At 39.5% G+C, this 14,874-nt stretch overlaps 1 long non-coding RNA gene across 2 annotated transcripts; it reads right to left on the reverse strand.

Annotated features, from left to right (window-relative positions):
• Positions 1 to 5,263: 5,263 nt before the first annotated feature.
• LOC146424522 (uncharacterized) lies at positions 5,264 to 14,595 on the reverse strand. Of its 2 annotated transcripts, XR_014846938.1 has the most exons (4): positions 14,427 to 14,595; positions 14,271 to 14,319; positions 6,980 to 7,039; positions 5,264 to 5,479 (listed from the first exon to the last, which is right to left on the reverse strand). It is a non-coding gene; the product is annotated as an uncharacterized LOC146424522 (long non-coding RNA). The 2 variants fall into 2 exon arrangements; XR_014846939.1 differs by lacking the exons at positions 5,264 to 5,479; positions 6,980 to 7,039 and adding an exon at positions 13,357 to 13,441.
• Positions 14,596 to 14,874: the final 279 nt, after the last annotated feature.

Genomic DNA, 14,874 nt, shown 5'->3' on the forward strand with positions numbered 1-14,874 from the left:
CGGGAAGCAAGACACTCGCAGCTAAAACACCACTGTGCAGGGGTTTCCGCTGACTTCACCCAGCAATCAGTGAAATAATCACCATATTGCCTATATGTATTCTAGACAGCACGGACATAAAAACTTCATGCTCGAAAAGCAGTCACTTAAAAACACGATGGCACACCTAGAAGATGTTAGGAGGAAGGTAAAAGATCACTTTTTATCGCTTGGATAAAGTAAAAAAAACAACCTAGCAAACAAAACAAAAAACCCAACAAAACACCCCACAACCAAAACAAACGAAAAAACAAAGAAAGAAAGAAAAAAGAGAAGAAGGCAGTGCAAGAGAAACAAATTGCACAGCCCGATTTCATTAGGTGCTAGTTTAGGGATGTCAGTCCAAGACATATAGAAGGTACCCCGAAGATCTTACTTTCATGTGTGTACTGCTGCAATAAGGAGATATTCCCTTAACAGCTAGCATAATGAGGACAAAGCAGCAGCAGAGAATCTGCAGGAAAGATCCTTCTTGACTTCTTAAGTAAAGCAGAAAGCAGATCTTGCCAATAGCTCAATAGGCATGAAATTCTATTAAAAAAAAAAAAAAAAAAAAAAAAGCTGTAACAGGCAGAGTAAGCCTCTGTGGAGCAATAGCATCCTGCAAAAATATTAACTATTAAAACTCATCAAAGAAAGAAGTGAAAGAAAGATATTTGAAACAGTTTGAAAATTAAGTAACATCCATCAGTTTTAAAGCTGCTGGAAGCACTTTGTGCTGTTTTCTTCTCAGCCTGAGCTTAAATGAAGAAGAAATACATGAACTGTTTTCTGGGGGGGTGGAGAACCACAAGGTCATCTTGACCTATTGCACAGATACAGCATATTTCTAAACCCTTGATGTTTTTACCTGACCTTGAAGATAAGAGAAGAATCTCAAAAGGACCAAGCAGTAGAGAACTGTTTTTAAGTTATGAGAAAAGTTTAATCGTTCTTGACTTGAACACTTATGAATCAGGTCAGGAGGCTTAAGCTAAAATATTGCAACAATTCCAAGGAGAGAACATCAAAGTCTCTTCCTTTTTTTCTTGCTAATCAGTAGATAAAGGAAAGCCTTCCACTATTTAAAAAAACTAGTGGGAGACTTAATTATTATTAATTTGAAGCCAGGAGAAAAGTCATACATTCAAGAGCTACAGGATATGACTTTGATAAAGCAGTGTTGAATATGTAAGACGTGTATTCTTTTTAGTAAAATCTTGTTACATTTATTCTGCACGTATTGGCTGAAGCCAGGAGAAACTTTTAAGCAAGATATACTGATAAATGTTTTGGCTTTGTTTCATGTTTTAATAGACTAAAACCATGAAACTTGTAGGGAAAGGACCATATGAAATGATTTCATATTAATACATTGAAGAGTGGCATTTCTCAGGGGTCAGTGTTGGGACCAGTGGTCTTTTCACATCCTTGTTAGTGTCACAGAGAGTGGGATTGAGTGCACTCCAAGCAAGTTTGCCAGTGACACTGAGCTGAGTGGTGCAGTCAGCATGCTGGAGGGAGGAGATGCCTTCCAGAAGTACCTTGACAGGCTTCAGGGGTGGGCTTATGCAAACCTCATGAAGATAAACAAGGCCAAGTGCAAGGTGCTGCACCTGGGTCAGAGCAACCCTGAAGACAAACACAGGCTGGGCAGACAACTAACTGAGAGCAGTCCTGAGGAGAAGGACTTGGGGGTGCTGGTGGATGAGAAGTTTGATATGACCCAGCAATCTGCATTTCAGCCCACAAAGCCAACAGTACCCTAGGCTGTGTCCAAAGCAGTGTGGCCAGCCACGTGAGGCAGGGGATTCTACCCCTCTGCTCTGCTCTGCTCTGCTCTGTTCTGCTCTGCTCTGGTGAGACCCCACCTACAGTGCTGTGTCAGCTCTGGGGTCTCCAACAAAAGAAGGATCTGCTGGAGCAAGTCCTGGTGAGGGTCACAACCCCTGCCATGGCAGGGGGCTGAACTAGCTTAAAAATGTTTTCCAACATAAAGCATTCCATGATTCTGTGATGACGATGATGATTTTCTATTTTGGCAGGGTAAACAAGGAAAATCCAAGCTGTACAAATTGCTGAAGACTACATCCATGATGTCTAATCCTGCTAGCACTTAAGTACATCTTTTTTTCCAGTGTTTCAAACATCTCACAGACACCGGAAGGACTCATAAAGCTGAGAATAATTTGAATGATATGAGTAAACAAACACTTTACCAATATGACAGAATTGTTTGGATCATAAGAGTTGTAGTAGGATAAGCTGTTATCAGACTTAGAACTTTGAAATTTGATGCCTTCATCTCCTGCAGGTTTTCTAAATTCACATATTGATCTTCTTTGGTTGCATTTAAAAAAAAACCCATTAACATTTGCCATTTCCTATGCAACTATGTTGGGCTGTTTTATAATAGTATTGTAGTTTCACCAGGCAAATAGATTGTAAAAGATGTGCTGTGCAGCAGAATGCTTTTGATTTAAATATATAGCAAGAAATTTCTGTGAAATAAAAACTGCATTAAGAAAGCTGGCATTTGGCCACAATTGGCTGTGTTCTGGTTGCTGCAAACTGTATCACCGGCAAGGTTGTTTACTTATGGAAACAGGTGGAGCACAGCTTGTCCCACTGCTGTCCTCAGGAGCCTCCGGTACAGAATATATAGCCTAATCTTAGCTTCATGCTGCAGGTCTTTTGTGTCATTCCTAATTCTTATAAAAGGGTGACTCTTACAAGTGTAATGCTGTAGAAAATTGCTCTGATACTTGGAATTCCAGTTTCCTGCTTTACCTCATCTGTTCCTCAGCCTTCACGCAAAAGCATAGCTGTCAGCTATGTCAGAGAAAAAAATCCAGGTGAGGGAGTGAAAGGGTGAGGGAAGGCTACTTCTCTTCAAAACATTTCATTAACATTTATAATTAGAATCTACTTTGAAAAAAAGCAACAAAACACCTCCTTTGCTTACATCTTGAAATGAACTGTCAGTGTAATGCTATCAGAGTTGCTGCATCCTTGCTCTTCAGATAGGTCTGCAAGGAGGAAGATACAATGCCTTCCTCCCTCATTCCTTGGACAAAGGATTAAGACTATTTGAATTTTGTGTGAAAATTTAGAAAGGCAATTTATACTGACACTTACTATGCATCCTAAGAACAAACATCAAGTGCGTATTGATTCATTAAAGGTTCTCTGTGTGGTTCTCTCTTTCATAACTTGGAAATCAAAGCTTCTAACTTGTTAGAAATTGACAATAAAAATGTAACAGTGTACTTTTCACAGCAATAGAGAAGATAGGGATCAGAATACAGAATTAACTAGTCATTCCATAGGGTTAATAGATCTGAGGAATGGGTGGGAACCACAATTAGAACATGTATTATGAAGAATAAAGTTTTCAAAAGGAAGATGTTATCAATCATTTACTTAAAAGAAGACACAGTCAAATTAAAAGCTGGAACCAAAGAGTAACTTTATATATTACATGCTGTTTCTTTTGCTAACAGGTGGTTTATATCTGCAGTAATTGTATAGTAAGTTACAAGCTATTGGGCAGGGATACAAAAAAAAATTTCTGTCAGTATTTCTAGCATGAGAACCAGAGATACCTACCTAATTGCTACTTACCTAAATGCTAAATTAAAGCTTTAGCTCATCTCCTTTAGAAAAATAATTCAGATTTTACAGTGACCATGCAGTTTTAACCATGGACTGGAAAAGAAGGAACAATTAAAATAACCTGTAAAATGTTCCATGCAAGAAATACTGCTGTATTTATCAAATGTTTTGAAGCCTGACTGAGAATTACATTCTGGTTTCACTGAATGTAGTCCTCCTGAAATATAACTATAGGTAATGCTATATAAAGAGTTATAAATAAAATGCTAATGCTTCACCTGAGAGCTGAGCTACAGAACAGAAACTTGTAGCTGAGTCGCAGTTAGCCCTTCTCTCAGCAGGTATGTTTGGCCCCAATGGAGAAGATGAAAATGTAGTATCTTTGCCTTCCATCATAAAATGCACCATTTCATGTTATTTTTAGATTAGATTTTATTCATCCTTGGTAGGATAATAGAAGTGGATGTGGATTAGTTAGTCTATTTACCCTTTGCTAAAGGATGAAAGTGAGAAAAGGTAATTCTGACATTAAAGGAGGAAAGGGTTAATAAAGGCTGAGTGGTTTGCAGTGAAGACAAGACTTTGAAAAAGGGTTCAGCAAAGATACTGCAGACTGTGATTCTGTTGGCAATCACTTACCATGGGGCATGTTTCAAATGAAAGATTTTTTTAGAAGAGGAAACTAATAGTGAAATTGTTCCTGTCTGCCACACCACTGCCCTTCTGATAAAAAAAAATATTAATGGTAGTTGGAGAGATTTATTGCCACACAGATCATGCATTGAATCAAAGCATTACTCTGTCACATTTTTTAAAAAACCCCACACAGACAATCTCATTATGGTGTTTCAGAAAAGAAGGGAGCCCCTGAAATGGCCCTTTAAGAGGCCTCTGGATAGGAGAGCTGCTTTTCCAGTCTCTTGAAGTGTGCCTGCCATAGAAGTCATCATCCATAACTGCCTGGGTATCTCGTCTATAGCAGATTTGTTACTGCAGGTGTTCGCAGACAATGGGGTTGAGGAGTCTCGCATAATCAGTCATAACAATCTAATTTGAAACCAAAGGCCTTCTGAACTCAGACAGATGTCCTCTCATCAACCTTGCTTTTAGTGTAAAGAGGAATTCTCTCCCTTCATTGCCACATTGGCATGGGTCTGTGGCTGCACACATGGGCACCTCCACATGTTCAGGTGGCAGCAGGAACTAGGATCTTTGCCATGAGCACCTGACTGAGCAAGCAAAAAAGGGCAAGAGAAAGTAAAGAACATGCACTGCTTGTAGAGGTGTACAAATAGGTTGGTTACCACTGAAACACCAACAAAAAGTCATGAGAGTTTATGTAAAGACAAACTACACACATTTTGCTGAGGGGTAAAGGCAGCTGTCACCTAAAAGTGGGTGTTTCTAACAGCTGTTCTCAATTACCTGCATTCAAACACTGATGATTTATTTTAAAATCTTCCTTGGGATCATTTCTCTCTGATAAGAAATAAATTATCTCAAATTTCAAATGTGTTCAAATATTCATTAGCAACTGTAATTTCTGTTTTGTGAGCTCGGATTGTTGAGAGGGCTCCTATGTGAAATTACCTGCCTCATGTTTTCTGTAAAGGAGGCAGGGACTTCCACTTTCCTGCTTGTGCAGCAACTGCTGAAACTACACAGTTTACCTTCAACATACTGGGCCTCGTACTGCAGTAGTTGCATGTTAGCTGATGTGACTTCCTGCCAATAGGGACATGAAAAACTGCAGGCAAAGCTTAATCACAGCTCCTTATTTTGGAGCCGCTCACTGTCCATGTTCCATTTAACTTTCTAAATATTGCTGGAACTTTTGGTCCTTACTCTGTTGGGAATATAAATTAAAGACATAGCACATCTTTTGTTCAGGCAGTCAAGCTGCTCACTGGACTTTTTTACCGCCTGCTTCTCCATTTTCCTAAGTGACAGACACAGCCCTGTCTCACACAGCCTCTACAATTACCTAGGAAAGTACCATTCATGCATCGTGTCTGCGTAGGGCATCTCTGTGAACCATAAAACATGGTCCTGTTCATTGAAGCAATACACAGAGATAAATACAACACCATTCAGCAGCTTCACAATCTGTCTATTACTGCCTGTCTCTGTCTGTGTGCCAGTCACTTGAATTAATATCCAGTGAAAACAGACATGTAAGGATTACGCTTCAGTCTGTGACTGAACAACTTGCCACAGGCATCAAGTGGGTTGGAATTTTCCCATGTAGCTCTTAAACCTTAAGCAGCAGAGGGAAGATCAATCCTTTACAATTTAACACTCAATACCAAAGCACTCACTAAACACTAATGTTCATAGTAACTCAGAACAATTCTAAGTCAGTCATCCATGAATGAGAATACTTGTCACTAAAGGCTTCGTTCCTACAGTAATCCAGTCTTTGTCATTTTGGCCTTTCTCTTGTTTCCTTGTACTTCTGCAGGTTTGCACTGATAATACCAGACTCACTGTACAAATAGCAGAATGCAGGTACTTTCTACCTTTCCCCTGAAGATGCTGTTGCTAAGACTTTCATTCTGTATGTCTTGGCTCAACTGAAACATTTTTTCAAAACCTTATCGCTCTACACAAAACAGCAGGGATCAGGTAACCATTAGATTAATGGAGTTTTCTGCTGCTTATACTGCTTCAAACAGATATTGTAAAAGGAAACCTCTTTGCTAGCCACCAAAACAATCAGCCTTGTTAAGATCCAGTCCTGAAAGTTGTTGACAGCTCCTAATTGAAAGTGAAACTCAAAATTGTGCAGGACAAAGTCCACCCCAAACTTGACATGTCATCAAACTCAGTGAGGAGAAAGATGAACTTTTGCTTGGTGCTGTGCATTATATATGTGTGTGTTTGTCTTAAACACACACATACACACACATATATATACTTGTGTGTTTGTGTTTTTCTTAAACTTGGTCTTCCAAATCATGAGAATGAGAATAAAAATATGTGTAAGTAAAAAAGTAAAGTCTGTAGGATCAGTAAACTAGTCGATCTCTAACACACTTACCTTTTTTGTCCAAGTGGAATCATTCCTTTGTAACACTCCTGCAGATTCTGAGTATTAGATCTTTCTTGTTTTTATGTATCAACATATATTTTGTTCCTGCTCACACTATAAATAGTTGGAGCAATACTCCATGCTGAAAAGGCATCCTATGCAATCCCACTGTTGTGTAAATCAACCAGTGACTCAATTAGTATCTGCATTTGGCAAAGTACAGGTCAGTGTAGGATTTATCCCGACATTTGTCACTTAAATAAATTGCATAATTTTATTCTGAGCATGCAAAGCTGAGCAAATAAAGCTAATTACCTTAGTGAGGTAGGGCATTTGGCAGGAAGGAAACAGTGCCTGTACCAGTTTCATTTTTTCCTAGAAGAAAGTGAGAACAAGTTACTACAAAGAGCAACAGCCTGCTCCACATAGACACACACACAGATAAAGCTGCGTGTGCAGTGCCCACAGCCATTTGCAGGACCATGCAGCACCCTTGCAGAAGGTGAAGAATGGCTCACCAGGAGTTGAGGTTTCTAAACTAAGAGATGTTCTTGTTAATACTAGATGAATTTCTCCCTAGTGATGGGCAAAGCAGCTTGATCAGCCAAATGTTTCCTGCTACAGCACATCCACACAGCTGTCAACTCTTCCAGCCACAGTTCCAGAGAAAATTCAAGCTGTGAACACTTCCACTGGGTGAGGCCAAGAGCTTCAGCTTTCTGATCCATGCAAAAACCTCTCTGGGGAAAGGCACATTTTCTTTACAAATAATTGCCCGAGAGGCCATCTTACAGAGCAGTTATTTTATAGATCAAAGGGAAAAGACAGGAAATGTGCCAGCAATCAGAATTACTATCTTCTGAGCTATGTGGTATTCTAATGAACAGGTCAAAGAAAAATTGTTAGAATATGTCCTAAGCTGTCTGCAGTACTTATCTGAACATTATTTAAAAAACAGTAATAAAAAAGAAAAATGAAAAAATGTCAAAGCAACAAACCCACAAACAAAACAAGCAAAGCCTGAATAAAATAAAGAAATAAAACTTTCCAAAACAAAGACATAAGCCAAGCCACTTGAAAACTTATCAATTAGAAATTCAGGAGAAGAGGAATTCAAAACAAATTAAGAAACCGTTTTTTTAGAGTAAACATAAGAGCAGCCCAACCAGAGTGAAATAATATCAGATACCAGCAGGACTGTGTCAAAAATAAACAACATAATTTATTTTTGATAAAGGAAGTCAGTTCATAATAAGTCACAGGGAAACACTGCAAGTGAAGAAAGCTGTGGTGCTTGCTTGGAGAAATGACTTAGCATTTCTCATAGAAATGAACATTCTTGATGAATAAATATTTACTGGAGCACAGAAATAAAAGATATGTATTTTCAAATAGACAGGATCAGGACTGAGGCAAAAAAAATCAGACCAATATTAGTAATTAGGCTTATTAAAATAAAACCAAAACCTTATACATAAGGACAATACAAAACTGTGGATTCTGTGTGTGATTAGATTGAAAAAATCAGTCTACAAACAGACTTAATGTGTGTTAAAACTAATCTAAAACAAGGGGACAAAATACAACAAACCCCCAGGCCTAGAAGAAGTTGATAAAAGAGTTTTCTTTGTTACCTAACTGACACCACAAGATTATAAAATATTACTTTTCATTAAGCCAGAGAATCTGTATCCACTGGCTTCAGAGCATATTATAATAAGAAAAAGCTGCCTTCATCTATGCAGTTATTTTCATCAGACACTGTGCAGGCCCAAATGCCTGACCACAGGGATCTAGCTGTGAGCTGGGACTTGACAATTATGGCCTGTGATAGTATCTGGCAGCATCCCCAATTAGCCATTCACCACTTTGCTGGTAAAGCACTGCACTCCTGAATCCTCAGCCAGCGTCACCTTCCAGGCTCTAATCTGAGACCTCTTCGACTTCAGGTTTCTGTACATTCTCCCCAAGCTACAGTTTGGTTTTTGCATAATTTGACATTGAGATTTCAATTCTGAAGTTTAGCTCTCTGTCCACTGTGTTTCACCATGTCCAAGCTCCTCTATTTCCTTCTTCTGGTGGAAAGAAGCTGCTTACAAGAATCCCAGAAAACTGAAACCCTCTGTTTCACACCTAAACCCTTCAGAACACCTCAGTCCCACATGCATGAACTAGCTGTATTTTAAGTTGGTGCTTGGGATTGCCCCAACCCAGATACAGAGCCTTGCACTTGGCTTTGTTGAACTTTATGACATTTTCACAGGCCCCTCTCTCAAGTCTGTCCAGATCCTGCTGGATGGCATCCCATTCTCTCCAGCAGGTTAACTGTACCACATGGCTTGGTATCATCAGCAAACTTGCTGAGGGGCCACTGGCTGTGTCACTAACAAAGATATCAGTGCAAATCCTGGAGGAACACTACCCATCATGTCTCCACTCGGCCACTGAGCCAGTGATCACAACTCTTTGGATGCAACCATCCAGCCAATTCCTTGTCCACTGAGTGTTACATCCATCAACTCCATGTTTCTCCAGCTTAGAGACAAGAATATCTCTAAGAAAGTGTGTAAAGTGCATTGCACAAGTCTAAGGTAGATTATGTCAATCAGTCTTCCTGCACCCATAACTGCTGTAACTCCATGGAAGAAGGCCACCAAATTTGTCAAGCACCATCTGCGTCTAAGCAAAGCCATGCTGACTTCATTGCTTTCTCTTCAAAAAAGAAAGTGAAAACCATTAGAATTACCCTAAACTTCTTTTAGTGCAGCATTATTCCTCCCAGCTCAATTGCTTGAGCTGGATTGCTGAATTGCTTTCTTCTAAGCAATTCCCTTCTCTACACCCACATTGGGATGCTAAAAATTGTCAAAGAGCAAATAATGTGGCTCCTTCCTTTTTATAACCCTGCATTTCCTTTCTCCTCAGGTGATTGATACAGGGTGTTTACAGACCTCTTCCACAATTTTCTGCTAGTGAACACAAGTTCTTCAGAAAGAACTTGTTTTTTACCTGAGCATATTTTGTGGTAGTGAGCAGGATTCAGCAGGGCTTTATTACTAGTCTTATGCCAACAATTTTGCAGAGTTTTACTGTAATATCACAGTGTGAAGGCAAAGCAGCTGAAATCAGACCACAGCTGAAAAGTTTTCTATAAAGCAGTATGCTGTGGTTCTCTTTGTAAAAGCAATTCAGGCCTGTATTAATGCAACTAAAAGTCAGCTTCTTCTCTTGCTTGCAAGTAAGACATTTCCGTGATAAACCTTTTGTTAGTCTCTGTTACCTAGTTTTGTATAATGGCAAAAGGATATTTTTTTTTTGCCAGTACAGCTACATTTAGTTGAGCTATGTTCAGCTATGTGGGTATGTAATCTTTCCCTATTCTTTAATCTACATCATTTATGGCAGCAAAATCTTTTCAGTGTTGATCACACTGAAATAACAGATAATCTCATGATCAGGCTATTTCTGTTTTGACTATGTTTCCATGTTGCAGCAGTGGTGAGGACAACACGCTGTATTCACTTTGTGGGTTCTGCATGCTTTAGCATATGTATGTAATATACAGAAAACCAAGGAAAAGATGTAGAAGGAATAGCTATCCTCTAGTCTTCATAGTAACATATCTCAAAATAAGTTGATATATGAGGAACACTGGTTGTAACATCTGCACAACTAAATGCAGATGGCTAGGAAAATTTGTGAATAAGCCAAGTGTCCACATGTAATTTCTTATTTCTTTGATAGTTAACTGATGCAGATCTTAAAAGTTTTGTTTTTAAGAAAGACGAGCCCACAGAAAACAAAAAAAGAAGCTGAAATAAAGTAATTACCTTCTTCAAAGTGAAGCTTTTTAATAAGTCTGTAATAAATTACCACTGAGCACAACTAGCATAAAGGCTAGGTTGACAAAAAAAGCAAAATCTCACCACATAACATATCAACTAAGGTGCAGACTCTCCTTTGAACAGTCACATACTTGTGTATACAAAGATGTGAAGGGCCAATGTAAACATGGAGATTAATTAGCAATCTCCTTCTACTACATTCTTCCTTCATTTGATATGCTAAGGCTAACTGCAGACAGGGGCAGATCACACGTGCCAAGCACAAAGCGCACTGTTTCCGTTTCCCAATGCCTTTGAAAATGAGGCACTCTTATTTCGACCACAAATTTTTTGTACAACTTTGAACCATGGAGGCTTTTAATAAATGTATCTTATTTTAATGCAGTCTGAAGCATGAGATTATGGGTGCTGTTTATGCAGAAGAAATTGTACATTCTTTAAACACCTTGTGAGCCCTCTAGTGTTCCTGTTCTTGCAACTTTCTTCAAGTTTCCAAAGGTTTAAAAGAAGGCTTGCAGCTTCAAATAACATGTTCATTCAACAAAATGTTTAATTATTACTAATAGTCATCAGGACTGCTGCTGCTGTCTTGTACAAGTGTTTAGAGAAATCAGCTGCAGGCAGGTTTCCATTGGCATGTGCCCACATGCACTGCACTATTAAAGAGCATAGTAGAGGTTGAATATGTCTCCAGCTACCTGAGAAATACTTCAGAGCCTAAAAATGTGCACCCTTCAGTGTTGTGCTGTAACCAGGATAAGAGTCTTCCATTTTACAACTTACTTTCTATGGCATTTATCTTGTAATTCTGATATCTGTAAAGGAGGTAGCGTAATGCAGTACATCTGTTCATGGTTTACTGTTTTGCAAGGCCTTCAAGGTGGACTTCCTGCTACTTGAGTAGGTGAAATACAGTTCAGACCTTCACAAAATTAATATTTCTCATGCTTAGCTTGTATTTCAACATTTCAAGGTTTAGTAGTGTTCCTCCCCAGTTGCTATGACACCCTCACCAACTTTTGACTCCAAATGCTACCATATTTAAAGCTTGTGCCTCGGAGCCCAGATTAGACTTTGAACCTCCAGATCCGTTACAAAGAGTTAGCTTCTGAGCTGCCCAGATCTGCTGCCCAGATGAAGCCTCAGTTTCTGTCTTAACATCTCTTTGCTTATGAGATACAGACGTGAAGCTTGATGTTGAATGGAAAGGAAAAGGGTTCGCTGGAGGGAAGTTGTGAGACAGAAGTTCTCTCACTTCCATCTTTCAACCAGCGTGACTTTCATAGGGTCTGACCATGCCCTCAGTGTCATGCTGGAGATCAATGCAGAGCAATTCTGCCAAAGCAGCAAGAGGTTTGAATGTCCTATCACATTTCATACAGATAACTGACCTCCAAGAGTTTTATTCACTGCATTCTTACAAACTCTTTAAAAGAACTCCAAAACTGTACTAGCATTGAAAACACCCTGGACAATTCTTTTGTGCATGCCTCTGGTGGAGACACATATGCCCATCTAGAGTGCTCTGCCCCAAGGAACAGCTGAGTCTGGTCCAGCTCCCTTCTGGGAACTTAGCAAAAGTTAGGCAAAAAAAGTAACCATTTGTGATGGCACACTCTGGATTTGTTCTCACTCAAGGTTATGCTAACAGGAATTAGCAAGGGTGCTTACTACAGATAAGGTCTGACTTTGTTCTGAAGTCTTCTGGAGAGAGGTGATGCAGAGACAACTGTGACACTCCAACTGTCTTGAAAGGCCACAATTTCACAGGTAAAGAAACAGGCCAGTTACGTGTTCAGCCCTGTTCATGTAACATGTGCTGGAGGTCCCACTGAGTTCAGTAACACTGACTGACCATTTGGAAAACTGGACTTCATGCTAACAGTGCGTGGTTTGAAAACTTTAACTTTTAAACACAGTTTGTTATTTGTTTGTTTGTTTGTTTGTGAGGGTGTGTGCACATAACTCTACTAGGGATTTAAATGAATGGCCAGGCAACAGGAAATAACTGACTTCAGATGAACAATGAATCTGCTCCAGGTTTGTGGGGTTTGCCCTGGACATCTGTGTGACTATTCTTGCATGCAAAAAGGTCTGATTATGTGGACTTCAGTATTGGATTTAAATTTTAAAATACTCACAAATGTGAGCTGAGTAAATTACAACCATAAGGGTTCTCTAGCACCCCCATGTATTAGTATTTAATACTCCTCAAAATAGTACTATTGTTAAGAAAGCTCTTAAGTAATTTCTTTAAACTCCTCTGGCTGGAGTTTTTTCAAGAGGCATTTTCAGGTGTTTCCTTCCTGAATATGAGAAGGTAAGAAAAACCATTTCTCTCTGTCTCTCTTAGTTTACAACCGTGCGCTACCTTGGCTTTAACCACCTTCCCTGCCCATTGCTGCCAAATACTTCTTAGTCACTTTTACAATAATAATACAAGGAAAACTTATGATTAATTAACTTGTTTCTGGCACAATGCCCCTTCAAGCCTTCTCAAAACCAGGGAAATCCATCATTGCTACTGATATGACTGACCACATCTTATATTAGAAAAGTTCTGAAAACACAGTTTGAAACCAGAGGTAGGAATATAAACACCCTTAAGGATTTAGCCCAGTATCCCCAGCTTAGAAACTAATTTGTAACTTTGATCCAGTATCTCACAGAACCTGAATTAAAACCTTGTATCTCAGGGCAAAAGTCTTGCAGAATAAGGTTCTGGTTCTGAAAGCACTGCCCTTACCTTAAGTCAGACTAAAAAGGCTGACATCTAGTGCATTACATCAGTTTAGCTTCTATTTATAGGAAAATACAGTAGGCCACTCTTTTATATGACATTTTTTTATTCCTTCAGACTGTAAAGGGCTCTTGATATCCCAACATATTATAACGGAAATGAGGCACATCCTCTGAATAGGAAGTCTTCACACTATGGTCAAAAGATATTTGCACTTGAAAACAATGGGGATTAAATGCTACCAGGAATTCCTCCTCTGAGCTGTCCAGAAGGAGGAACACAAAAGAATGCTACAAGAAACATATAAGGAGACTGCGTACTGCAACTGCTTGACAAAGTTTCTCAGTTGTCAGACAGTTCTCCTAAAGTAGAAAAAAAAAACCTGCAAGAGGAATGGTGGATTGTTTCACTAGCCGATCTTATCCAGTCAAACACTGAAACAGGCTTCCTAGAGAAGTGGTCAATTCCCCATGCAAGAGGCATTTGGACAATGCCCTTAGCAAAATGCTTCAACTTTTGGTTAACCTTGAAGGGGCCAGGCAGCTGGACAAGATGATCTTTGTAAGTTCCTTCCAGAGAAAATATTCTATCCCGTCCCATCCCATCCCATCCCATCCCATCCCATCCCATCCCATCCCATCCCATCCCATCCCATCCCATCCCACCCTACCCTACCCTACCCTACCCTACCCTACCCTACCCTACCCTACCCTACCCTACCCTACCCTACCCTACCCTACCCTATTCCATTCTCTCTTGTTGCTTATCTGTAATATACTAAAGGCTGAGTTGTGTAGGGCCAGCTGTTGAGCAAACACGGAGTGCATGACTAGCCCTGCCCTGAAGAACGGGCAACCCAAAGAGAAGCAAGAGGCTGGGTGCAGGAAAAAGCAGACCAACAACGCAGTCATTAATAGAGCTGCTGTAACTCTTTTACAAATTATGATTATGACAAATTTTGACCACTTTTTGACAGCATTATCAGAGATACACACCTTACTCAAATGAACATTTCTCCCACCTCTGTTCAAGTACAGCCATACACAAGGTTGACTTGTCATTCCTTAGAACTACAGGAGAAAAAGGAGTCATTAAGAAAGAAAAAAGAGAGTGGGAAAGCGTTCTACTAAAAGCTATGCCAAATCTCTCTTGGTAAATTCTTATGCCCCACACTCACCTCATCCTCTGGCAGATTATCCTTTTCTTTAGCTCTGCTAGGTCAAGTGCTTGCAAGATGGGACTAATCTGAGCTGACAGAAGCAGTCTTCTTAAATAAAACTAAGGGCACCCTTTTCATATTTATTTTCCAATTCATCCTAAAAGGCAAAAGAGCTCCACTTCTCACGTGCATTTTACAATTTTCTTTTTCCACTGACAGTTAAAAAAAGCAGAAAAGAGCTGTGAATGGAAATACACCTTCACACAGGCAGATGTAGCCTTGTAAGTCTGCCAGGAATATGGAAGGCTCCCTGAGCAGAGAGGACAGAGCTTATCAAAAGGTTATTCAGGAGAGTCTATGAAAAATATGGTGCATAAAAGAAAGCTTAGGTTTAAGTCTAGGGTACAAACTGTTACCAGCAGCAATTAAAAGCTCTTCCAATGGAAGATGCTTAAGACTAAGCACA

This window comes from Lichenostomus cassidix, chromosome Z, assembly GCF_008360975.1.
Source record: "Lichenostomus cassidix isolate B80296 chromosome Z, HeHo_3.0, whole genome shotgun sequence".
In the NCBI taxonomy this organism is placed as follows: domain Eukaryota; kingdom Metazoa; phylum Chordata; class Aves; order Passeriformes; family Meliphagidae; genus Lichenostomus; species Lichenostomus cassidix.